At 35.3% G+C, this 27,836-nt stretch overlaps 1 protein-coding gene across 3 annotated transcripts in view; it reads left to right on the forward strand.

Annotated features, from left to right (window-relative positions):
* Window positions 1-27,836, forward strand: part of PDE7B (phosphodiesterase 7B) — a 591,837-nt gene that overhangs the window by 275,705 nt on the left and 288,296 nt on the right. The window contains exon 2 of one of the 3 annotated variants that reach the window (XM_086707938.1): window positions 22,480-22,576. The exons of the other annotated variants lie outside the window; for them this stretch is intronic. The gene's annotated coding sequence lies outside the window, so the exon portion shown is untranslated. The remainder of the gene's footprint in view (window positions 1-22,479; window positions 22,577-27,836) is intronic. 3 annotated transcript variants of the gene reach the window in all.

Below are 27,836 nucleotides of genomic sequence, written 5' to 3' on the forward strand. Positions count from 1 at the left end.
GATATGGTGAGGGAGCACAGTATGACCAGGAAGTAACAGTCCTAAAGTGAGGAGATAGATAAACCTTCACTGCTGTTTGAGTAACTTTGGGCCAGTCGTCACTCTGAGGACCAGTTTCATCATGGACAAAACAACGGGCTTAGTGAAGGCCAAATTACCCTCCAGCTTTCAAATATGCCTAAGAAAAATTTATGGCCTGTTGTGTGCCCAACTATTTGAGACTTTTCACCATAAACGGAATGTACGTATTTTACAGTACATATTTTATTGGTTTGAACATTTTACCTAAATTTTCTGTTTTAGAATTGGTCACTTTGGTTTAATTTTTTGAATTAATTAAATATGCAAAATTTATATTCATCCAAATAGTGTTTAGGGAAACTGCTCATCATTGATAGACTCTTTAAATTAAAATATATGATATCATATATTCAAAAAACAGTAGAAAACACTATTTGTATTAAGACATGTAGTTTATAATACAGGCAACTAATGCTTCGGTTTGAATATGATTTATACATGTTTTGGTTTTACAGGAGAAAAAAAAAAAAGACTTTCATTTCCCTTTCTCATTATGCCACTTGCCAGCTGTGTCCAGTCAGATGAAAGAGCTCAGTCATTCACAAAAGTGTAGAAGCAGCCTCATAAAAGGAGATGCTGCAGTAATACAAGGGTCTAAAGAATGCCTTGATTTAGAAAAGCTCATTAAATTTAAGAAAAAAGTTGTTTTTCATGTCATAGAAACAGAGTATATTTCTATGTCTTTAAGACTAGTGTTCTTGCTTTTTCAACTAAATGAAGACAATTTCAATTTTGTTTTTAATTCGATGGAGAAAGCTATTAGTCGTTTTAGTTATTCAATACTTTTTATTTTATATTTTTCTAGACCTTTCTTACTATGTTTGGAGTAAGGAGTAATCTTTAAGTAAAAATAAAATGAAAGAGATAAACGTACCACAGATAAGAATTTGTGTCATAGCAGTTTTTGAATGACCAGAACCAACATTCTAAACTTTTCTCCATAAGGGCACCTTTTGGGATGAGCCCTGGGTGTTGTATGGAAACCAATTTGACAATAAACTTCATATATTGAAAAAAAAAAAAACTTTTCTCCATAAATCTCTTTTAATTGTTAAAAATGTATTGATCACTTAATTCAATGGCTTAGAAATAAAGTAATTGAGAAATATTGTCCTCTTTTTTATTAGTATGTTGTCTCCAAGTGCCTATGCATGCTTACGAGAGAGAGAGATTGAAGGCAAGGACTTTCTCGAACTTAAAGACAAATGTATATAAAAGCTTTTTATGCAGTTATTCAGTTCAAAAAGACTGAGTTGGAGAACACTCCCTATTTAAGATGCCTGTAAATCTTTTAAAAAGAAATAAATGCATTTATTAAATTAAGTGGTAATAATTATAATTGTTTAAAATTCAGTTTGTGTATTTTATGTGGTAGAAGAGAAGAGAAAGGAAGAAAAAAAAGAAATTCAAACACTCAGGGGTACTAAACTTGTAACCTAAAGCCTGAGTTCAATTCCAGATGCTGGTCTTACTGAGAGTAATACTTTCAGCAAGTTATTGATCATTTTTGACTTTTTGAGTCTCTGAACTATAAAGTGAGGTACCTGTAGTTTCTAAAATTTCTCAGATTTACTTACTGTGCAGATGGATGGCTTTCCTATGTAATTAGTGGCTCAGTTCATAGCACAAATGTCAAGTCCTCCATTCTTGAAACACTCCTGTGAGGAAAGGATTAATTATGCCCATTTTAATGAAAAGGAAATAGAGGTTAGGAGAAGTTACAGCTAAAAGAGTTGGTATGCAGCCCCAGCTTTTTAATGACAATTTTTTAATATATATTTTAAATGCTTTATGTTTCAAACCCATTTGTAATCATTCTAAGCATGAACTGGAAAAATATTTATGCAAAACATAAAAATCTCTGTTTCAAATGTTAAAGCAATCTACTCGATATATTATTTACAGGAGGTTGCAGTACATAAAGGAACAGCACTATTTCATTTTAAATGCATTCACAAAGGATGAATCTGACACTTTAAACTTCAGAAGTTTGGCTGTGAGAGGCAGTATAGTGTAATGGGGAACAGTGCAGAATCTAGCACCATTCACTTATTAGCAATAAGATCCTGAGCAAGTTATTTAATATCTTTGGGCCTCATTCTCCTTACTTATAAAAGAAAGAGTTTATAGTTGTAGCCTCATGAGATAGTTGAGAAGATCAAATGAGTTTTACTTGTAAATGCTTTGAACGGCGTGTGAAAGAGAGTAAGCATCGTGTGTCTATCAGTTGGTACTATTTTCTTACAAACTTTAAAAGTTATTTCATGAAATTGTAACAATTTTGTGTATAGTGCTGTTGGGTGCTTTAACATTTAAGAGAAATACAGTTTTTTATTTTTTTTAACTTTCTGTATTAAGTAATAGTGCACAGACAGAAAAATACACATCATATAAATGTACATAATGATTCACTTTTTAGAGGTGAAGCTCTGTGGAACCATTACCCAAGCCGAGATATAGAACATTATTACCTTATTGCCACATCAGAAATCTCATCACCCCTCCTCCATTCTTTCATTCACCGTCACACTGTGAGACCCATTCAGTTGTTGCATGTAGCTGTATTTTATTTTCATTATTCCATAGTGTTTAATTATCTGAATATGCCCATTCTACTGTGGAAAAACATTTGAATTGTGTCTAATTTTTAGTATTATAAAGAAAAATACGGGCCTGGGTATTCTTGGACCTGTCTTTGGGGCACAGGTACATGTATTTCTGCTGAACGTATACTTAGGAGTAAGTTGCTGGCCAACAGAGAATGTTAATGTTCAACCTTAACAGAAAATTCAAAATTGCTCCAAGTGGCTAAAATAATTTACATTCCCACCAACCATGCATGATAGATCACTTCCTCACTAACCTTACTTATTAGCATTTAGTAGGTGTGTAATGATAGCATATCATAGTTTTAATTTGTATTTTCCTGATTGTTAATTAATATGAGCACTTTTTCACATGTATATTGGCCATGTAAACATCCTCTTTGTCAAATTTTTAAACAAGTTATTTATATATTAATTTATGGGGATTCTTCATATATTTTGATACCTTTGATTGCTATATGTTATGCAAATATTTTCTTTCAGGGACACTTGGGTGGCTTGGTTGGTTGGGTGTCAGCCTCCTGATTTCGGCTCAGGTCATGATCTCATGGTTCCTGGAATGGAGCCCCTCCTCTAGCTGTTAGCGCTGAACCTGTTTGGCATTCTCTCTCTCCCTCTCTCTGCCCCTCCCACACTTGCATACATGAGTGCATTCTCTCTCTCTTTCTCTCTCCCTTTCCAATTAAATAAATAAACCTAAAGAAAACAACAGATACTTTCTCCCATTGGTAAAATTTCCTGTTTTCTTCTTCAGGATTATTTTGGTCATTCTAGGCTCCCTGCGATTCCGTATAAATTGTAGAGTTAACTTAAAATTCCTCCCTAAAAACCAAATCACTGTTAGGATATTGATCAGTTGGGGAAGACTGACATTTTTCCTGACTCTTCCAATTTATAACAGAGTTTATCCCTCCATTTATTTAGGTCTCTATTAAATTCTTTCAACAATATCTTCTAGCTTGTTTTGTGGCCATTTTACACATTCCTTGCTAGATGTAGTACTAAGTACTTAGTATTTTGATATTATTCTAAATGTTATCTCTTCAATTTCAATTTTAAATTTTTGTTACTAATACATAGAAAAATAATTTTTTCTGTATCAATTTATCAACAACCTTGCTAAACTCATTTATGAATTCTAATACTTTATTCTATAGATTCCTTTCATTTTCTATGTAGGCAATCTTACTATCCCAAAATATTCAGTTATATATCTTCTTTTTCAATACTGAACTTTGTCTTACTGTACTAGTTAGGAGTTTCAGTAAATTGTTGAAGATGATAACCATGAGTAAATGTATTGTTTCCAGTCTAAGAAGGAGAGTTTTCAATATTTTTTTACATTCGGTATGATACTCTATGTCTGGAAGTTTCTTTCTATCCTAATTTGCTAGTTGTTACAAATATTTGACTTACCAAATGTGTTTCTGATATCTATCATGTAACTTTTCTCTATTATTCTATTGTGGTGGTGATTGATTTTACAATGTCAAATCGAACTTGAAGCCCTAGAACAATTGCAATTTGGTTATTGTATGCTGTACTCTTTTATAAAATCCCTTGTTACCTTGTTTCTGGATTGCTAATAATTTTCAGGACTTTGAAACTATGTTGATGAAAAAGAGTAGCCTAAAATCATTGTTTTGGCAACAATCTTATCAAGTCTCCACGGACCTCATAGAATTAGAAAAATTATTCTTTTGAAAGTGTTTTGGGAGAATTTATGTAAATTCATGTTATGTTTTCCTTAAATATTTGTTAAAAATTATAAATAATTCCATCTGGTCCTGGAACATTTTGTGGGCAAGTTTATAGTTATAGTTTTAATTCCACTAATTTTTGTGAGCTATCCAGATTTTCTACTTCTATTTTCAGTTTTAGTAAGCTGTGTAGTTCTAGGTCTTATCTATATTATCTACATTCAGTGACTGTCATGAAGTTGTTTGTAATACCCTGCTTTAATATTAGTACTGCTTTTTATTCTTGCTACTAGTTTATTGTGCCATTTCTGGTTTTCTTTTCCCTATGGTTTTGTCAAGATCAATTTCATTAGCTAGTTCAAGTAAATAAATTTTGCTTTTTTATTATTTATTTATTTATTTATTAAACATTTATTTATTATTGAGAGACAGAGAGAGACAGAGCATGAGCATGGGAGGGGCAGAGAGAGGAGGAGGCACAGAATCCAAAGCAGGCTCCGGGGTCTGAGCTGTCACCACAGAACCCGATGCAGGTCTCGAACTCACAAACTGCGAGATCATGACCTGAGCTGAAGTCAGATGCTTAACCGACTGAGCCACCCAGGCGCACCAATAAATTCTGCTTTTTTAAATCTTTATGTATGTTTGATGTCTATTTTTTAATTTCAGTTCTTTATTATTCCCTTCCGTCTCTTTCTTTAGGTTTATTTGCTGAGGTTTTTTTTTCTATTTTTTCAATTTTTTTTTTTTTGTCTCATTACTTTACAGTCTTTCTTCTTTTTGAATATATACATTTAAAGCAATACATTTTTCCTCTAATAGTTGGGGCTGCATCCCAATATTTAGTGTTTCTAGTATCAGTTAGCTCAAAGTAATTTCAATTGTAATTTCTTTTGGGACCTATAAATTATTTTAAAATGCCTTTATTAATTTTAAAACATATTGGGACTTTTTAGTTATCTTTTTGTGATTGTTTCTTAGTATAATTCTACTGTGATCGTAAATCATACTGCATATTATTTAAGTCTTTGAAATTTGTTGCAGCTTGTATGTGTGACCCACTACATGGTAAACTTTTATCTATATTTCACATGCACTTGCAATGAATGTATATTCTGTGGTTGGTAGATACAGTGCCAGTTAGAAAATTGGGTAATCATGTTATTCAGATCTATACTTTTACTGACTTTTTTCTGCTTCTAATTACTGAAAAAGATAAGTTAATGACTCCAAGGTAATTGTGGATTTGTCTATTTTTCCTTTTCATCCTGCCATCTTTTACTTTATATATTGTGTTAACAATGTGAAATAGCCATTTTTATGGATCAAAATAGTTGAATATCATCATTTTTATATAAGTTAAACTAATACACTAATATTTTAATGGTGTGCTATTAGATCATACCTTCACAGTGGGGGTGATAATTAGTTCTTATCACAAGGTTTATAGCCCTCCAAAAAGAGTACACAGATATACAGTGTAAATGGTATTAAAATTTCAGGAGGGGAGGTAATTAGGGGAAAGAAAAACTAAAAAGGCTCCTTAAGGATATCTAATGATACCATATCCATGATAATGGAAAAACAGGGTGAGAAATCCTTAAGCTAGACAAATTTAGAACTGTTACGTCTTCCTGGTGAAATGAAAGTTTTCTCATAATAAAACATCCCTTTTTTTTTTTCTCTATTAATCCTTTTTATGTACAGGCTTATTTTCCATTCATTCGGTTTTTAATTTTCTGTGTTTATGATTTAGATTTATCTCTTTACAGTAGATGGAAATATTGTTTTATTATTCAGTCTGATTATATTTGTCTTTTCAGAGGAGTACTTAGTCCTTTTATATCTAATGTAAGAGTGATATATTTGAGTTTAAGTGCTGACTTACTATGCACACTCCATATTTTTATTTCCTGTTTTATATTTCTTTCTTTCTCTTTGCTAGCCATCATTTGTGTTGAGTATATTTGTCATCGCATTGCTCCTTTCCCATTAGCTTGTTATTTTTACACTTTTTCACAATGTTTTACTGGTTACTATTGAGGTTACAGGATGCATCTTTGACCTAATCAAAGTATAATGCTAATTATTAGTACTGTTATCACCATACGGGAAATTTGAGAACCTTAGAAGGAATGTTTTAACTACTTTTGCACCTTTCCTGAATTATATGCTGTTTTCAGGTATTCAGTTTTATATAATTTAAGTCCAACAATAATGAATGTAACTATGTTTTTATACAATCATATATACTCTTCATTACTTCCCATGTCTCTGACATTACATAATAGGATTTCTTTTAGTCCAGTGGTGATTTGGTTCAGGTGGGGTTTTTTTTGTCTGAAATGACTTTATTTTGCCCTTTTTAAATGTGCATGGTTCCTAGGAACAAAATTCTATATTGGTAATTTTCTTTCTCCACTTCAAGACATTATTATATTGTCTTATAATTTTTACTGTTTCTGTTGATGTCCGAAAACAGTATTTAAAAGCAATTTCTCCTTTTTACAAAAAAATTTTTGACTATTTGTAATTCTTTATACCTTCAATCTCCAGTAGTTTTCCTATTATTGCTTAGTTGTGGTTCTCTTTGCATTTATTCTTATGAAGACTTGTATGATTTCTTAAATGTGCATCTTGATATCTTTCAACAATTTTGGAAAGTTACCATTAATATTTTCTTTTAATAGTTATTTTGCCCCACTCTTTCTCACTATTTTTAATGGGACTCCTATTGCATATACACCTAATCTTTGAACATTTCTACCTCCATTGTTTACCTTTGGTTTCTTTGATCTTCATTGTGGACATTTTCTTTTGACCAGTATTTTATTTTCCTAATTCTTTCTTTAGCTGTATCTGATCACTCACTGAATCCATTAAATGAGTTGACAACTTCTGTTATGATATTTTTCAGTTCTAGAATTTCTAGCATTTTTCTGTAGTTTCTACATCTCTTTCAAAATTCTCAATCTTGTTTTTCATATCCTTGAGTGTATATTATACATAGTATTTTAAAGTCTTTGTAACTCTTGATTTATATCTTTTGGGTGACTATACTTAATATCTGCTAGTGCTCTTGGTTGTATCAAATTGTCTTACCTTTCATATGCCTGGTTATTTTTGGTGGAGTACTGGACATTGTATATAAAATATATGGGGATAACTTGAGGTCTAGTGTGATATTCTTTCTCCAGATAAGATTTACATTTGTTTCTGTCATGTTACCAGTGTCGGTAATAAACTTGATTGTTTTAATCTCAAATGAATATATATGATGTGGTCAAAACAGTGGATGGCATAAAATAAGTACTGTGGAACTATCTTTTTTTGTTTGTTTATTTACCTTTCATTGTTGTCTACTGGCTAAGAAAAGAGAGAAAGGGAAGAAAGTATTAAGGATAATTTATATGGCATTATATGCACCAGAAGTAAATTGTCAAATTTTTTCATTTTATTCTTTTCTCTTATATTTGAAATAAATTTAAAAATGACAAGTTGTATTATCAAAGTCATAAACTAAGTAGATAAAAATTAGTATGTGTTCACTTTCCATATTGCACTGGCCATTGGCCATTATAACCATTATGCAAAAGTTAAAAACTCAGAAATAATAATTTCAACAGTGTAATCACCTTATTATATAATTATGATTTGCTAGTAGCACTTTAACAAACACGGTTATTTTGGAGATTGTTAATATTCTAATGAGATCTTGGGTCAAAGAACTATTTGTAATAGATTTTCATTTGCACCTCACATTTCCAATTACAGATATTTACAGAAAGGTGTTATTTAATTCTTGATTTATGGTTTTTTGCCTGGAAGCTAATGTTTTATATAGTAGCTGATATAAATTAGCTACAACAAGCTGTTAGCAACTTCCTTCATTTTCCAAATTGTTTTACAGTGTGTAGTTTCATACAAGCAAATCTAATGTCACTGAATGAAAATGGTACTCCATATGTGCTATAAACACTAAAAAATTTTTATTTTCAGCACACTAGCTTGTCCTGTGGAATAAGCAAATTAATATTTAAAATAGTTGCAAACAAAACATTCCTGGGAATAAGTTTAGCTACACTATAATTAAGTTCTGGTTTAGTTATGTAAAACCAGATTTTTGGTGTTCTGTGTTTATCTATTGCTTCTGGCAGTTGATTGGCTTTTCTTGGGTGCTGAGGTCCTAGTTCTACTCTATGCAGGTTTTCCAAGGCTGGAGTATCTTTGGAGCACTGGTGAGCTTGAAGTCAAAGCTAATAAATGCAAACTATACTAAATACTTACCCTAGAGTCTAATCGCTGATTATTTATGAGCATTTTCAAACAGCGTGAAAATATGTATTTTTACAAGAGAAATATTAAAAAGTTAAGAAAAAAAGCACTTAAGTGGGGAAGGGGCAGAGAGAGAGAGGGAGAGAGAGAATCCCAAGCAGGCTCCATGCTGTCAGTGCAGAGCCCATTGTGGACTCGAACCCATGGCCTGTGACATCATGACGTGAGCCAAAATCAAGAGTTGAATGCTCAACAGACTAAGCCACCCAGGGACCCTGATATTTTTAAACAAACATATATTTCTAGTTTCCATACATTGTATATTTTCTTGTCAAAATAGAAATGAAAAAATTGCAATCTAAAAAGAATCAATGTTCAGTAATTTCCAAATATATTGCTAAGTATATATTAAAACATATTAAACTAAAAACACTAATAAAAGTTAAGTTTTATGGAATGTTACTATTTTCAATGGATAATATCATACCTCACAAGTAATAAAAAATAAAGGAAATTGACTGAATATTTAAGCAAAAGAACTAAGTTTTATGTGTTTCTCCATGAGTTTTTAAACTAAAAAGACATTTTTAGCTTTAGCACATTGTAATAGCAAAGAGTTTTTATAAACTCTTGAGCAACTAAATAGCAGTTATGCAGTTTTTAATTGCCACTGCCTCAAATTCTTTTGAAAAGGTACATGAGTTGTTTGTTCCATACTTAATACAACAAGTATTCAGTGTTTCTTCCTTCAAGAAGTACAAAAAGGAATCCATAATTAAATACTTAAACTAGTTAATGTGCTAATTTAAATTTTACAAAACTTGACAAACCTGGTAATTTTGACCCACATTTAGATTATTCATGCACTCTTGATTAAGCAAGATGGGTTCAATTATTTTCTAACTGTGAAATGGGCCTAAAATTATGTCATCTATCTCCAAAAAGGTTTGATATCATAGCTTTTTATTTTTCTTTAATTAGAGTTTCAGGCTGGGAGAATTTTTTCCATATGGCTAAAGCAAGTTTCAAGTTCCACATAGCTGAGGATTCGTTGTCCTGGGCTCTTGTCATAGAACAGGAACACATAGAGACCTCTTCTCATTGATGTGAAAGCTTCTAAATATTTGTACATGTGACAAACTATTAATCAGTCCAAATTTTTAGTATATCAAATTCATAAGCACTATTGAGAAAAATTCTAATTTCTGATTAGAGCTCTCAGATATCCTCAGAAAAATCTCCAATAGATAGGTGTAATTGTCCCCTTTTGAGGAGCAAACACAAACTCTCGTTAATTAAAATTTTGTCTAACGTCACTGCTTTTAGTTTTTTTTTTAATGTTTATTTATTATTTTGAGAGAGAGACAGAGCATGAGCAGGGGAGGGGCAGAGAGAGAGGGAGACACAGAATCCTAAGCAGGCTCCAGGCTCTGAACTGTCAGCACAGAGCCTGATGCGGGGCTTGAACGCACAGACGGTGAGACCAAGACCTGAGCCAAAGTTGGATGGACACTTAACCGACTGAGCCACCCAGGTGACCCTAAGATCACTGCTTTTAAACAACAGATGCAGGATTCATTCACCCAATTATCAGGTACTTGGGGACTCAATGTGATGTAGGGACTGGGGATATGAATGTAGAAAAGACAAAGTCCCATCCCCATGGAGCTTGCGTTCCAGTGAGGAAGATTGGCAGGCAGCACATAAACAAGTAGGTAAGACTTGATAAGACTTATCATTCAGAGATGGCTAAATGCCTTGAAGAAAATAAAGTAAGGTAGTGCGTTAGCTGCTGTCCACAGAGCTGTGGATGCATGTTGGGAGGTCAGTGGGGTTTTCTCTACAACTGAAGTGATGAGAAAGATACAGCCATGGAAAGCCCTGAAGAAGAATGATGCAGGCAGAGGAAAGAGGGAGAGCAAAGCCCTGAGAAGGGAGCAAGTTTCACTGGTGTCAAGACACAAAGGGCCAGTGCTACTGGAGCAAATGAAATGGTGAGAAGGATGGAGATGAGTGGGCCTAAGTAGGCAAGGCCCAGGCCGTGTGCACCTTCACAGGGCATGGTTTGAATCTTACTCTCTCACTGTGAATGGAAACCACTGAAACCAATCAGACAGGGAAGAGTCACCAACTGATTAATGTTCCTGGGTGGAACGTGGATTGTTCAGCCCAGGATACAGCAGCTGTCGTGGGCAGCTGCTGGCTACGGCAGGCCAGTCGGGAGGTGAGGGTGGCTTGGACTGCATCAGAGACGGTGGAGTGTTGTGATCAGTGTTCAGATGTTGAGTATCTGACAGTAGAATAGATGGGACTGGATGGTGGATTGAATATGAAGGAGAGAGCAAGACACAGAGCTTATGATTCCAGGTTCTGGAGCCGGACTCCCGGGGCTCATATTCTGGCTCAGCCTCCCATGAGATTTGTAACCGTGGACGAATAGCCTCGGACAAGTTGACGAAGGTTGCTAATTGTGCCTGTGGTATAGGATTAATATCCAAATTGTGTGTGTGTGTGTGTGTGTGTGTGTGTGTGTGTGTGTATACACTTAGAAGTGAGTTCAATAGAACTGTATATTGTGTACATGTCAGTTAAATAAAATAAATTTGAGAACAACTGATGAATGCTGGATGTTTGGCTCACATCTCTGCAGGTACCATTGATAAGATAGGGATGATGGAGGAAAGATGAGGTTGGACAAGCAGGAGGCAGAAGGACTTTAGAAATTCCGTTTAGGACACATTCAGTATGAGATGCAGTGTTCAGGAACAAGATCAGAACCAAAGTTAGATTTATCAATGCATACGCTATTTAAAGTCTTGGTACCAGATGAGATCACCTAGAAAGACAAAGTAAATAGGAAGAGGGTGGAGGACTAAACCTTCCACCAGCATCCAGGGGTCAGGAGAGGAGGAGGAGCCAGGAAATGATTCAAATACATGCACATCTGGTTTTTACAGGGTGCTGCCTATATTATTGGAGCCTTGCCAGAGCTCATGCTTCAGAAGACTCTATAGACATGAAAGCCTCTTTATACATTTCTGGTGGCAAGGGGCTGAGGCTTCCGGCTTGGACCCTGACGACAGGAATTTTCCATACGTACTTGAGAACAGCACAAAGAAACCGTGGTATAAATATGCTGTTCCATGTTTACTTGTAGATGGTTTTTCTAGCACAGTCATACTTCAATGTGGCCCCTAATGAGAGCTCAGTTGCTTTACACGAGCTCAGTTTTCTTCAGTTTTCTTTGCACAAAAGTGTGGGCATCTCCAATTTATAAAGATACAATTTACAAAGATTTTTGTTTTGATACAAAAGTTTAGAGCTGGAAAAGAATCATTCCATAGACACTGTATTATTTATGACACTTTGATTTCCAGTCAGCTCACCAAAGCCTGTGTAACCCACAAAGAAATGAAATCCAAGTGCAAACAATCCATAGACCCTAAAACAACACATGGCACAGGGTTTATGGAAATACTCATAAGATACCAGGAACACATTGTATTCTCTTATTGAAGCTAGCAGAGCAAGGATAAGAGCTTCCTTTTGGGTAGGGATAGCTGGGGTCAGAGAAAGGTACTCCTGTGGCCATGGTCATTAACGTATAAGCTAGCCAGCGATTGTATAAACTTAGGCATATGAATTGAGGAAAAGAATTCATGGGAAAGATGGGAAACTTGAAATCTAGTCTTGGCTTTGACATTCACCTCTGTTATGAACCCAAAGAAGTCAATAACTGTTCTGCAGCTCAGTTTATGTTCATTTTATATTGGTTATAATTGTCCCTCACAGTGTTATTGTAAGAATAGATTGATTATATATATATATATATATATATATATATATATATATATATGTGTGTGTGTGTGTGTATAAAATATGTTGAGATATAGCTGTAAAATATGTATTCACTGTAGCAGTATGGATGGTGGAAAGATCCAGGTAACTAATAACTGCTGTTCATCATTATTGCTCTTTTTAGATAATTTTTTAAAAAATTACTTATTTTGAAATAGAAAGTGTAAGTGGGGGAGGGATAGAGAGAGGGAGAGAGAGAATCCCAAGGAGGCTCCACACTGTCTGCACAGAGCCTGATGTGTGGCTCGAGCCCATGAAACCGTGAGATCATGGCCTGAGCCGAAACCAAGAGTTGGACGCTTAACTGACTGACTGAGCCACCCATCATCCCATCATTATTGCTCTTCAATTTTAGTTTTTAAAAATGATTCTTAGGAGACTATGAATGGCTGGATTTTAATCATGTGGAGCAATAATAACAAAACTGAAATTTGAAAGAAAAGTGATTCAAACAATTCAGAATATTTTCTGTTCATAATAACATTGTGATTAGGCCACATCTTGAGCTCCTCCAATTTTTCCTAACAGATGCTTTAGTGAGTTGTCAAAAATGATCTAATTCCAGCTTTCTTAAAAGCCTGAGCATTTGCAGAGAAGAGTTCAGTTGCTTTACCAAATTTTATCTTATGTAAATATAATCAGTAACATCTTTATAATTTACCTCCAAAAGGTGATCTAGAATTCCATTACAAATCATTATTCACTGATTTAGTGCTGCTTCATGTACTAAGCCAGGAAGAATGCCTGTTTACGTTTTCATAATTTTATCAATGACTTCCCAATAGCATGTCACTATTGAGTGAATGTGCTCTGTTTCTCATTTGTTCATATCCACATGAACATTACATTACTTACATTATGTTTTACTTACATTATGTTTCACTTACATTATGTTTCGAAAACCATTTTGAACACCAGCAGATTGCCAATATCCTGGACTTGGTGAGGATTTTCTCAGTTTATATTTTATTCTACAAAGAGAAAGGGTTCTATGCAACAGAACAGTTTTTGTGTCTTGGTGTATTGTCTAATGTGTCTTATTTATTTCAATCAATATTCTATAATTACTCTTATATTAATCGATTAATTTTACAAGTATGAAAAAAATCACTCTGGTAACTATCCATGTACACAATCACTCCCTAAAGTGAAGGTATCTTTTTATTATACTTAATGGAAAATGGAGGGCCAGAACTGAAAGAAAATCTGACCTAGTGATATATCAATAAGTGGCAACTATTACTTAACTTCCTTCACTCTTCTTTACCACAAGCTTGTAAATCTCCCCCATCAGAAAACACTTCTGAATTCCTAAACCATCCACAGGCACAAAATGACACTATACACGAAAATATCTAAGAATGGGAGCAAATATGTCTTCCCTATATGCATTATCAAGTGTCCCTTTGTCTCCAGGTTTTTTAAAAAAATATTGTAATGATTACTTATTTTTGAGAGAGAAAGAGACCAAGTGTGAGCGGAGGGCCAGAGAGAGAGGGAGACACAGAATCCTGAGCAGGCTCCAGGCTCTGAGCTGTCAGCACAGGGCTGGAACTCACAAACTGTGAGATCATGACCTGAGCCAAAGTCGGACCCTATGCCACCCAGGCACCCCATCCAGGTTTTTAAACTAGACATATGAGTCCACGAATATTCTTTATAATTTTTCCACTGAAAGAATGCATTGTCTTGTAAGTATATTTATTATGGAGGTTTTTTTTTTTTCCTAAACTGTTTTTGAAGGATTATTTAATGATTTTTTTTATATAGATCTTTAATATAGAATGATATAGTTCCGGGAATTTCGCTACTTCTGGAAAAGAGTAGATGCTTTAAAACAGTAATAGAATTTACTAAATATATGAAATAGGTGTATATGATTTATTATGATGGACATTATTTTTATCTTTGTTGTGATTATAAATACAATAGAAATGTGTTGTAAGTAACTGAAAAAACAAAACATAAATATTGATAATCATTGTTAATACTTTGGCTTATATTCATAGAGAGATTTTTTTTTAATTTAAAAAGCCTGCATTTTTAATTGCAAATATTTCGAATGTACAGAAAACTATGGAAAATGTTATGACAGACATCTGCGTACTCACTACCTCAATAGCTGTAAAATCATTCATTCAACAGATAATAATTGAAAACTGCTAAATTAGACACTGTTCCAAGCAAGTGCCTGCAGATTCAGCAGGGAGCAAAACAGATACTGGGAGGGGACACAGTGAGTTAAATGCATGTATAAAAGATAATAGTGACAGGGTGCCTGGGTGGCTTAGTTGGTTGGGCTTCCAACTTAGGCTCAGGTCATGAACTAGTGGTTCATGGGTTCGAGCCCCACATCAGGCTTTTTGCTGACAACTCAGAACCTGGAGACTGCTTCGAATTCTGTGTCTCTGGAGGGTATCTGTTCCTTCCCCGATCTGTACTCTGTCACTCTCTGTCAAAAATAAAGATTAAAAAAATAAAAAAAAAAATAATAGTGATAATTGCTATATGAAAAAAAAAAAAAGCAAGAAAGATGGTTAGGGAATGTTGGGGAGCAGGGCATGAAATTTTAAAAAGAGTGCTTGGGAAGCTTCACTGAGCAGGTAACTTTGTAGAAAAGATCTGGGGAACTGAGGGAGTAAATCATGCAGATACCTGGAGAAAAATTGTCCCAGGCAGAGGGCAGAGCAAGTGCAAATGCCCCGAGGTGGAAGTGTGCCTGATGTATGGAGCCTCTCTATTACCTCTTTTATCTATCTCATTAATTTTTCCTCTTAATCCAATGTTTTTTTCTTCTACTGACTTTTGGTTTACTCTATTGCTGAATTTTAATCTTTCTTTCTAATTTATGCATTTCACATTGTAAATTTCCCTCTCAGTACATTTTTAGCTGAATATCATAATTTTTAAAATATGTAATATTCATTGTGGCTCATTTGTAAATATTTTGTAAATTCTGTGATTTTTTTTCTATTCAATAATTAGTTAGAAGTGGTTATTTTAAATTTCCAAGTGTGGGGGCGCCTGGGTGGCGCAGTCGGTTAAGCGTCCGACTTCAGCCAGGTCACGATCTCGCGGTCCGTGAGTTTGAGCCCCGCGTCAGCCTCTGGGCTGATGGCTCAGAACCTGGAGCCTGTTTCCGATTCTGTGTCTCCCTCTCTCTCTGCCCCTCCCCCGTTCATGCTCTGTCTCTCTCTGTCCCAAAAATAAATAAACGTTGAAAAAAAAATTAAAAAAATAAAATTAAAAAAAGTAAATAAATAAAAATAAATAAATAAATTTCCAAGTGTGGGGGCGTGGAAAGATTACTGTCTCTTTTGTTACTGATTTCTAAATTTGAGGCATTGTGTTCAGGAAATGCTGCTTACGTAAAATGTTCTTAAATATTTTTGAGACTTGCTTTATAGTTTAAGTCACTAATTTTTGAAAAAAAAATCCACATGAGAAAGAAAAGAAGGTATTTTCTGTAATTGTTGGAAACAAGGTTTATATATATAGTCATTAGCTCAAGCTTAGCTGTGTTCTCAAAGTCATCTATCCTCTTACTAGCTTTTTGACTGCTGGGTCAATGGTGCAATAAGCATGTCAAAATCTCCTGCTGTGATTATGGATTTGTGAATTTCTCCTTGTAATACTGTCAGTTTTTGCTTTTTACACCTCGAGGTCAGTCTGGTAAGTGAATGCAAATTAAGAATGATTATCTTCCTGGTAACTGTTACTTTTATTTCTGCTATGTAGTCTATTCCATCTAATATTAAAATATTAATAATCTTTCAATAATCTTTTAATATAGAAACTGCTATTCCAGTTCTCTCTTAGTTGTTATTTTCCTGACATACCTTTTTTTTTTCATCTTCCTACTTGCAACATTTCTGCAAGTGCATATTCTTGGTGTGTCTTTTTAGATAACAGACCTGGATTTCATTTTTTTTAATTGTATCAGAAACTTTCTTCTAACTGTCAGTTTTAACTTTGGTTTCCTATTCATCATGCTTTTTTTCCTGTTATTTCTTATTTACTCTTTTTCTGCTTTCTATTGGATGGATTTGAGTTTTTAAATTCATTTTCTCTCCATTGGTTTGGTGATGTGGCATTTCACTTTCTTTTTATGGTTTCAGTGATCAGCTTTAAATTTTTAGCATTCATGTTAGTGTTAAGATATAAATAAGTGTATATGTATTCAGTATCTCCATTACACCCCAGAATAATATAAGGAACTTACTTAAATCATCTTAAATCAGATCCTGTCTCTGAACCATGTTGTTATCCTCTCTATTTGAACTCTACGTTATTTTTAAACCCTGAACCAAAATTTTTATGGTAAATACTTCTTTAAATTTACCTATGGTTCCCAACATTGCTTAACATTATTTCCTACATCTCATTCTTTCTTCTTAGGTCCACATTCTTTCCTTGAGGCTCTGTAAGTAATGAATCCTTTCCATGTTTAGATTGGAAAATATCGTTTTTAGCCCTCACTCTTGAATGATGATTTGACAGGATCTAGAATTCTCTAAGTTTCTTTCATTTACTTGCAACACTTTGAGGATAGTATTTACTTGCATTTCAGTCTCTATTGCTGCTGATAAAATTTTTTCTGTGAGTCTAATTGTTGCTTTATGGCACACTGTCTTTTCTGGTTGTTTTTAAGGTTTTCTCTCTGTTCAACTCTGCAAAGCACAACCTGACACAACGCTAGAAATACAAAGGATTTCTTGGGGGAAATGGCCTGTGGAGTATCCTTCACAGAGGGGATCAGGAATAGGTGGAGGTCTTCAGCCTGCAGTAGCAGGTCTGACTCTGAGAGTGGAGAGATGAGGAAAGGGGTCTGGTGTAGAAGTTTCAACCTGCAGGGCAGCTCTGAGAGCCTCATTCAGGCTCACGGGGATCTCCCAAGCACAACTGCCTGTTAGAAACGTTTGGCTTTGGGCCAGAAGGGGCTCTAGTACCCGCACCATACCCAGCATTGACTGGGAGCATTCTGAAAAGAGTGGCCTCCATGTGAACACTGGTATAGACCTTGAATGTGTAGCATTTGGGGCCCACAGTGGGCCTCTTCCAGCAGGTCCTCTCTTGATAGCTAAGGATTGCCACTCTCTCGTGTTTTGCAGACTCACTGAAATATCTAGATTTACCTTTATTTATCTTGCTTATTCTCTCATATTTCTTTTATGCTTCACACATTTCATCAGATCTGGCAAAATTTCAGCCACACTTTCTTTGAAAACTGCATCTAATACCTTTTCTCACTTTCTTGAACATCTGTTCTGTGTATGTGGTTGGCATTCTCCTTCCATGATCCATTTTTCTTAAACACTCTTTTGTGTTTACTGTATCTTTATTTCACTATACTTCATTGTGAAAGTTTTCCTTAGGGTCTCTCTTCCAGTTCTGTAATCTCTTGAGCTATGTCTGAGAGGCTTCGATCCATATTTGTTTTCATCTTCAATTAATCTTTTTTCTTAGTCTAATTTCTAGAAGATAGATTTGTTCTTGTAAGAAATTGCCCATTCCTATGTCAGTTTCCTATTGCTTCCTTATACCTTTGAGCCTTTTATTTATTTCCAATGATGTTTAGCCTACCTGTTTTGTGGATTCCTTCATATTGTGTTATTAGCCTGTGTTCGAATTCTCCTGTCTACTGGCACTTGATGAATTTGCTTTTATTAATTGTATCTTTAAAATTGTTTAGCTTACTTTCAGCAAGGATTTACATTTTTTCATGTCTTAGATGTTTTGTGTTTTCTTCCAAATAATATCCCAGGAATTTTGCCATTTTAGAACCAGTTCATACATTTATTTTTTACACTTTACATTCCAATGCCATTTAAAAGCCAGACTCAGGTCTTGGTTCTCAATTTCTCATGTGAGTTGTTTTTTTTTTTTTTTTTTCTCTGTATAGCACAAAAAGACTGGCTTGCCATTTCCCTGGAATGATGAGCAAAGACCTGTATTTCTCCTTTCCTTGAGGGACAACCCAGGATTATGTTAATGAAACTTCTTGGTTCCAGTTTTCTTCACTTTGGTCTTTGAATGAACACTAAAATCTCAGTCCTATACTTACGAGTTATTAACATCTTTCTTACTTTTGGTTCCCCCAAAAGCCAATCTTAAGACAAAAATTCAAGAGCATATAGACTTTGAGGTGGGGGGCTACTCAGCAGCCTAGTAAGACAGAGGGGAAGTGAGTGGAAGAGAGGTGAAGGAAACCACTAGAAAGTGTGTATGTAAGCCAGCTATGTCAATGCACAATTAAAGTGGGGAATTCTGGGAAACGGTGCAAACACATGCCTCATAATTAACCTACCACAAAGGGTTGTGTAAACCATATCTGGGGAATCATTGGTTGAGGGTTACTAAGGCTGGGGAGGGAGGAAGTATTATTCTCTGGCATTTCCAACATGCCACATGCAGTCAGAGCAACTTTCCAGAGTTGTGGGGAAAGAAAGCTCCCAGTTACAGAGATGTGGATCCTGGCCATTGCAAATCAGCAGGAGCACCCTAAAAGGCCCAAAGTATGTGGTAGGAAACTCCCAACATCTACTACAACACCCCATTGGTTGCACAGTCTCTCATGACCAGAACACCTGGATTTAAGTTCCCTGTTTGCTCTGGTTCTTAAGGACTTTCTTTTCTTTGTTTTATGTTTAATAAGGTATTTACAACTTTTGTTACATATCTTAAACTTTTATTTCTAAAGTGTGTTTATAGGTGGAAAGAGGTCTATCTAGATCAGTCCTCATGTTGTTGGAATGAATATTCCAAGATATTTAACATATACTTCAATTTTATAAAGTAAGATCATACTAAATATGCTATCATAACTTGCTTTTATACTTAAAATAACTTTGACACTTTTTCTGTAGCCAGACATGAACATAGGTCTAACTCATTCTTTTATATTTATTTTTCCAAACTCGTTTAGATAGATATCTGCTTACAGGATATCACTATTCAAAGAATGCAATAAACATTATTTCATCTATGCTCTTACATATTTATTGCTAGTGTGTTTCTGGAATAAAATCCTATTACTAGAATTTATGGGTAAAAACTTTTAGCAGTTAAATTTTATTTTATTTTTTTAAATATAATTTATCGTCGTTAGCTAACATACAGTGTATACAGTGTGCTCTTGGCTTCGGGAGTAGATTCCCATGATTCATCGCTTACATACAACACCCAGTGCTCATCCCAACAAGCCCTCCTCAATGCCCATCACACATTTTCCCCTCTCCCCCGCCAACCCCCCACATCAACACTCACTCAGTATGTTCTCTGTATTTAAAAGTCTCTTATGGTTTACCTCCCACTCTATTTGAAACTATTTTTTCCCTTCCCTTCCCCCTGGTCTTCTGTTAAGTTTCTCCTATTCTACGTATGAGTGAAAACATATGATCTCTGTCTTTCTCTGACTGATTTATTTCACTTAGCATAAAACCCTCCAGTTCATCCACGTTGCTGCAAATGGCAGAATTTCATTCTTTCTTATTGCCAAGTAGTATTGCATTGTATATATAAACCACATCTTCTTTATCCATTCATCAATTGATGGACATTTGGGATCTTTCCATAATTTGGCTATTGTGATAGCGCTTAGCCGTTAAATTTTAAAAGATAGTACCTAAGTTGTTTTTTTTTCACCATTTTTATTCTTACCCACAACAAATAAGGGTATCTTTTTCCCTTACCTTTACCAAAAATGTATAATATCAATTATTTGATTATTTGAAGACCTGATGAGTGAAAAGTGGGAGGTTACTTAATTTGTTTTATGTAATTATTAGTGAAGAAATAATTTTACATGCTCCTGGTCATTGGCATTTACTTGTAACACTTTTTCCCATATTCTTATTGGCCTGCTCATTTTTTATATTTGACACCTGAGAGCTTTTTTACATTTATGAACACTAGCCCTTTGTCATGTATCTTGAATATATTTGAGATTTATATTTCCTTTTTTGAATTTGTTTATTGTGTTTTCTTACCCATGTAAAATTTTATGTGACCAATTTCATCCATTTTTGACTTTGTGGTTTCCCATTTTCATATGCTTTTAAAGGCCTTATGTAATTATTAATAATAAAAAGCATTTCAGCAGTTATTGAATGGTTACTATGAACTGGGTATACCATGGCATGAAGGAAAAAGGGACAAAGATGAATAAGAAGCCTTTTATTGCTTCAAAAAGTATCATATTAAATATAAAATATTTTGTTCTGTAGAAGGAATGAAGTAAATAGACCTTTTCCCCTCTACAAACAAACAAGGGAACAGATAACAATTCTCCAAACTTGTGTATCTTTTTTTTAAAGAAAAACTTAAACCAGTCAAAACATCAACACCTATAGTAAATAATAATATTTAGAACTGATCAGCAAGGAAACCAGGCCTAGAACTCAAGGTCTGTTTACATACTGATACTGTGAAGCTCTCAAAACAGTGCCACTTCTTCATTAGCTCAGGCAAATTCTGCAGGACCTACAAAAAGAGAGGTATTTTATTAATGCACTTTGTAAAAAATGTTTAACCAGGACTCATCTCAGTAGCATTTTTAGACACCTAACTATAAAGACCAGATTTTGCTCAATGTTGATGTAAAAGAATACTGTTTTAAGACATAATCCTTGCCCTTAAGAAAATATAGTTGGAGAGCCAAAATATGCACAAATGAGACAAAGAATAATTTGAAGGCAAATAGGGGAGGGCATTCCCTGTGCATATAAGTGCACATACTGACAGCTTAGAGAAAGAGTGCCCAGTCACCCTGTAGCAATCAACAAGTATTCCTACCAACTCAATATAGAGATTCCATAAGTTGTAAGCTTGCAGATCATATCGGTATTTGCCTACATAAAGGACTTTGAGACAGTGAGAGAGATATAAACAGAAATAAATTTCTGTGTGTATAAAATTACATAAAAATATAGATATCTACTAAAAAATTAAATAAATAAGGACAACCCCAAAGTCTTGATTTTTCTGTTAATATAGTGGAGCAGAACAGTGAGCAAGCCATGAAGGCAGGTGGTCTAGAAAATTCACTTATCTTTGTTTTCATACACATACTGAAAATTCACCCACAAATCACATACTAATGTTGCTGACACTCATCACTCCTATAAATGCCCCGCCTGACCCTCTTTGGCTTGAGATGCCTATCAACAAAACAGGGTTCAGAGGGAAGGTCGAAAGAAGAAAAAACGTGGACCTCAGCTAGTCCACGAAACAGAGAATCTACTTGGGGAAGTCTCCACTCTTGTCCCCATTCTTTGGGAGCAGAAATGTTGGTGGATAACTTGAGGGTCTCTTGAGTTTATTCATCTATCAAACACTTACTGAGCAGACACCATGAGCCAAGTAGCATATGTTTACATGGATGGAATCAAGGGTCACTTTTTAACCAGTTAGAGAAGGAACATCCCAGGGGAGAGTATGACCAGTCGGAATGGTAAATTGAACGTGTAGAAGTAGGGAAAACACTGCAGACAATCTGATGGCTAGGAGGAGGTTTCAGATGGGAAGTGGGAAAACCGAAAGTATAACAGGATTGAAACTGAGGCGTGGGAGCACCATCCTGAGTATGAAGAAGTACATTTGTCTTTATTCCTCTATCCTGGAATTTCAGCAAAAGAGAATTTGGAGCTGATCATCCACTGGGCCCTTGAGTTGAGAAAGGCAAAGAAAATTGAAGCCAAGATTCCCACATAAAAGAAATCCTTCAGCAGAGGGGATTTCAAACAGCTTAGCTAAATAATGTCCATTTGGGACTGCTAGAGAGAGAGGGAAAGTTGCATTCAGGGGGTGAGGCAAGCAGGAAGAAGGCAGTTGTCTGGATGCTTTCTTTGCAATCTAGATAATACTAGAGTTCAGCCAGTGAATAAACAAAATTATAAGTTTGCTAATACTTCCAATCTCAGAAATGCCGAAAAGGAAAAATATTTTTTTTTCTTTTCCAGGCAAGAGTCATGTCAGGGTAAATCTCAGACCAGGCTTGGTGTTTGCACATTTCCCTCAGTGTATTTCGGAGTCTGGGAAGTACAGAGGCCCCACAGGGTGGGTATGCATCATTTGCTTTTATTGCATTTAAGTTTTGGAACATGCAATTGGTCTGTGCTGTTTTATCAGGCTAGATGGCAGGCATATCTTTGACAGAGTCTGTGTTGGAATCACAATTTTGTAAAAAAAAAAAAAAAAGTTAAGTTCAGGGCTGGAATCTGCACGTTAATATCCAGGTCCTGCAATGTTTTTAACATCACATACCTACTACAATGATGTGTAAATCTAGAGAAACCATAGGCTTTAAGACAATAAAGAGCAATATGCTAATAAAGCTGAAGTTTACTATAAGAAAGCCGACTTGCCCCGACACCAGAATGGAATCTGTTTACAAAGCACTAGCAGCATCTCTGACTCTTCCTTCCTCTTTCTCTATATTACAGGGAAATCTAATCTATATTAGAGAAACTCAAACTACTCTAGAAGAATGCAGTTTAAATAATTGCATTGTGTAATTGAAATAATTATACAACTCTTTTTGTTACACATTGTTGAAAACTAAATTGAAGACAACCTCTTTACCTTAACCTCTCCCACCCTCCCTCTTGCTTCAATTTGTAGAACAGGTTTAGAATAAGTGTATTCCTTATTATGTAGCAGTAAAATCCTTTTCCTGTATATTTAATAATACGCTGTGGAACCATTCCTCAAGTCAGATTTAAATGTGCAAGTGATTAGATTTGGGATGAGAAGTGAGACAGCTGGCCTGATTTGTCTAGGGGAATCACCCAAAGCTGAAGTGTAATGTTCCTGACTAATTCTCCTCTGGATATCTGCATCACACCCAGTCCTTGTTTATTAGCATACAATGTGACCACCTGAGAACAAAAACTTTTGTTAAATTACCTCCTGCTTCCCTAAGTTCTTCATAATGCTGACCAAAACATTCTATGCAATTCATGTAAAAAGTCTTCAGCTGAGAAAAGATTATATTTCTTTCCCTCCTTTCTCCTGCTTCCTGGCCCCTTGTTTGTTTGTTTCCCTTCAATATCAAATTATCTTCCACTATGTTTCTTTCAGTTTGAACATTCTCAATTTCTCCCTTTCCATTTATCAATCCTTCTGCCACTTTTTCTTATATCCTCAATTTAAACCCTATTCAGTGATAAGTGTACTTCGCAGGCTGAACAGATGGATTACAACACTTTTTTCCTTAAGATTTCCATGTATAGCAATTTTCACTTCTCAAATAAAATAATGGTGATGAAGGTAAAAGTATCCAATCTTTTCCACGTGTCTATGCAGGTTTTAAAGCAGTTTTTCCACTGCGTGTACCATGCAGCTTCAGAAGGCAGGCTCTTTACCACTTTTGATTTGTAATTTTTATTTTGTTAACCGGATTGTTTCTACCGTGAGAATGAAGATTATTATCTATCTTTAGTAGGCATTCTTTTTTAGAGCAGTTTTTTTTTAATTTTTTTGGGTTTAGTTGACACACAATGTTACATTAGTTTCAGGTTTACAACATAGTGATTCAACATCTCTACATGTTATGCTATGCTCACCCCAAGTATAGCGACCATCTGTCACCATACAATGTCACTGCAATACCATTGACTATATTCCCTGTGCTGTACCTTTTATTTATTATTATGACTCTTTCATTCCATAACTAGAAGTCTGTATCTGACACTCCCTTTCACCCATTTTAACCATCTCCCCACCTCCTTCCCTCAGGCAGTGATCGGTTTCTTTGTACTTATAGGTCTGATTCTGCTTTTTATTTATTCATTTGTTTTGTTTTTAGATTCCACATATGAGTGAAGTCATATGGTGTTTGTCTTTCTCAGTCTCACTTATTTCACATAGCACGATACCCACTAGGTCCATCCTTGTTGCCACAAACGGCAAGATCTCATCCTTTAATATGGCTGAATAATGTTCCAGTGTGTGTGTGTGTGTGTGTGTGTGTGTGTGTGTGTGTGTGTGTCTGTATCATGTCTTCTTTATCCATTCATCTACCAATGGACACTTATGTTGCTTCTTTATCTTAGCTATTGTAAATAATGCTTCAATAAAAATAGGGGTGCATATTTCTTCTCAAATTAGTGTTTTTTGTTTTCCTTGGGTAAATAGCAAGTAATAGTATGGCGCAAGTGCCTTTATTGTCAGGGAGGCCAGAGTGGAATATACAAACAGAAGATATGAGGGGATTCCTTTTGTGTGTTTGAGTGTCACTAGGTCACGGAGAGGGAAGGGCAAGAGGGAGCTTGTGGCAGGCAGGGACCAACCTTACTTATCACACTGGTGTACCTGATGGAAGGGTGTACACACTGGTGTAACTTGGAAGGGTGGGAATGCTGAAATATTTGGAAAATATGAAGTTTTGAGAATTTATAATATAAATACTTAGGCTATCCAAGGCATGGGCCTCAGATATAGAAAGTGATGTCTTGTTTTACTGGAATTAAAATTATCTGATGTGGGCAAAATGTAAAGAGAATATAAAGGGAGAAGAAGAGCTAAACTCTGAAAAAAAATGAATATTTATTTATTTAATATTTATCTTATCCCATTCAGTAGGCTATCTTTATTTTTATGTAGTGCCAATAGTTTATTTTATCCTTTGTTTCCCTTGCCTGAGGAGACATATTTGGAAAAATGCTGCCACAACTGATGTCAGAGAAATTATTACCTGTATTCTCTTCTAGTATTTTTATGGGTTCAGATCCCATATTTAGGATTTTAACCATTTTGAGTTTATTTTTGTGTATTGTGTAAGAAAATGGTTTAGTTTCATTATTTTGCATGTAGCTGTCCAGTTTTCTCAACACCATTTGTTGAAGAGACTGTCTTTTTCTGATTGTATATTCTTGTCTTTTTTGTGATAGATTAATTGATTACATAAGCATGGGTTTATTTCTGGACTCACTATCCTATTCCATTGATCTATGTGTCTATTTCTGTGCCAGCACAGTACTGTTTTGATTACTAAAGCTTTGTAGTATATCTGAGATCTGAAATTGTGATACTTTAGCTTTGTCCTCCCTCCACAGTCAAATTGGACCCTTCTGGTATCCTTCTTTAACCACGGCTGTTAGAATTCATGTCAAAATCTGTCCCTGGTCCCAGTACCTTCTTTTTTTTTAATTTTTTTTAACATTTATTTATTTTTGAGACAGAGAGAGACAGAGCATGAATGGGGGAGGGTCAGAGAGAGAGGGAGACAGAATCCAAAACAGGCTCCAGGCTCTGAGCTGTCAGCACAGAGCCCGATGTGGGGCTCAAACTCACGGACTGCAAGATCATGACCTGAGCTGAAGTCGGACGCCTAACCGACTGAGCCACCCAGGCGCCCCCCCCCCCCAGTACCTTCTTAAGGTCACTGGTATCCTACACACCAAATCCAGAAGCCCTTGTTGGGTTTTATTCTCTTTTACTCACTGTGGCATTTAATGCTGTTGGCAGCAGCATTTTTTTCTAGAACCCACTCTTCCCTTGTTCTTGGGAGCACTTTATATTTCTAATCTTACTCATTAGTCAAAAGACATTTATTGAACCGTAGGGCCCTAAGTCATGCATGTATCTTTTTCATTGTCTTCTGCTGCTCTTTTCATGATTCCTGATGCCCCATCCATTCTCTGTCTTTCACTCTCTGCCTCTGGTCTGTCTGCCTAAGAGTCAAATTAACAAAATTAGAAATTCTGAGTTAAAAGGACTATAGGGACCAGTTAACCCACGTAGCATTCTACAGATGAGGAGTTTACACCCAGCAGATTACGGGTGTCCCCTACAATCTTGTAGCTAGTCAGTGGCAGAGCCCATATCAACTCATGTAAAAGCCAGGGGGATTGCCGTGCTGGCTCTTTCTTTCACCTGTGTGAAATTGCATTCTGGACCTTCTAAAGTTCCAGATCCAACTCTACTCTTGATTTTCTAGTCTGTCATCATATTTCTGTTCTTCTCTATTTCGGAGACTGGTTTTAGTCATATTTGATATCTCCGAATTTTTCACTTCCTTCCACCCTTACAGCCAAATATTCATGATGTTCAATGAGTCTTTCTTCATGATGGCCTGAGAATCTGCTTTTTTTCCCTTCTCACTGCTACCACCTTGGCTTAAAGGTGCATCTCAGTGAAGCTGTATAATGCTAAACATCTTTTCAGTGGTCTTCCAGGCTTTGGTCTCTCTATTATCAGTCAATTCTATATTTCATTTTTGGAAATATCACTTTTCCTGCATTAACCTGTCACAAAACCAGTGCTTATCTCCATTTATAAGCAGTTCTCTTTAAAAAATGTTAAATATTGAGGAAAATAAGAGACAGCCCTTTGGAGAGGCAACATCTGTGACAAATGGACCTCTATGGGACAGTAACAATGTTTCCTTCCTTCTCTTTCTTCCTTCCTTCCTGCCTTCTTTCCCTTAACAAATATTTACAAATATTTTCTGAGCATTTGTACTGGGTAAAGTTTCATGCTAGGAGCTGGAGATACAATATTAAGTCTTGCTTTGGGGTATTTTGTAATTTCTCTGCATATTAATTGCATAAACCTAAGAAAAAGGAATTCTTCCCTAAACTGTGATCCCACTAGAAAAAATAAGAGAACCTGAAATGTTGTGCTTAGATTGGGAAAGTGAATATACCCGTTAGATTAAGTAATGATGGTAACACAGTATTGACAAAGAAAAGATACTAAATATACACTTAGGTGTTGGTATTTATTTAAACGTCCATACTACATTCTGCTATCAAAATTGTTAATCAAAGGCTTATACTTTGTTATTAACCAGTATTTATAGACACTATTTTAATTAAGGGCTTTCTTTTCTTGAAAAGGGCTTAATTGGTTATGCTGATCTATACCCTCGCAATTATCCACATTTGGAAAAGCTTAGTTTGTTGCTCCAAATAAGCATAACTTATGGCAGTTTCTTATAGCCAGGTCTAAGCCTGGTGTAAACTAAATAATCTCATATATTTCTTTCTCAATAGCTTCTCATTGTTTTTAGCACCAAATTCAATCTTTTGGCCTTATGTTTAGATTCCTCTAGTATCTGGTCACAACCTACCTTATGACAATTCATCTCCTGCTACTCTCCAATTCTTTACTCCACTGTGCTTACAATTTCCTTGGATATTTCTTTGGGTTTACCTACCTCATTTCTTCTTTTGGAATACCATCTCTTAATTCTCTCCATCTCTAATACTATTACCCTAATTAAATTCTTACTCCATGCCAGCTAGTGCACTGAGTACTTTTATCTGTTATCTCATGTAATTGTTACAATAACCTACGATCTTAATGAGCCTCT

Source organism: Puma concolor, chromosome B2 (genome assembly GCF_028749965.1).
Source record: "Puma concolor isolate L17-30 chromosome B2, mPumCon1.1.hap2, whole genome shotgun sequence".
In the NCBI taxonomy this organism is placed as follows: domain Eukaryota; kingdom Metazoa; phylum Chordata; class Mammalia; order Carnivora; family Felidae; genus Puma; species Puma concolor.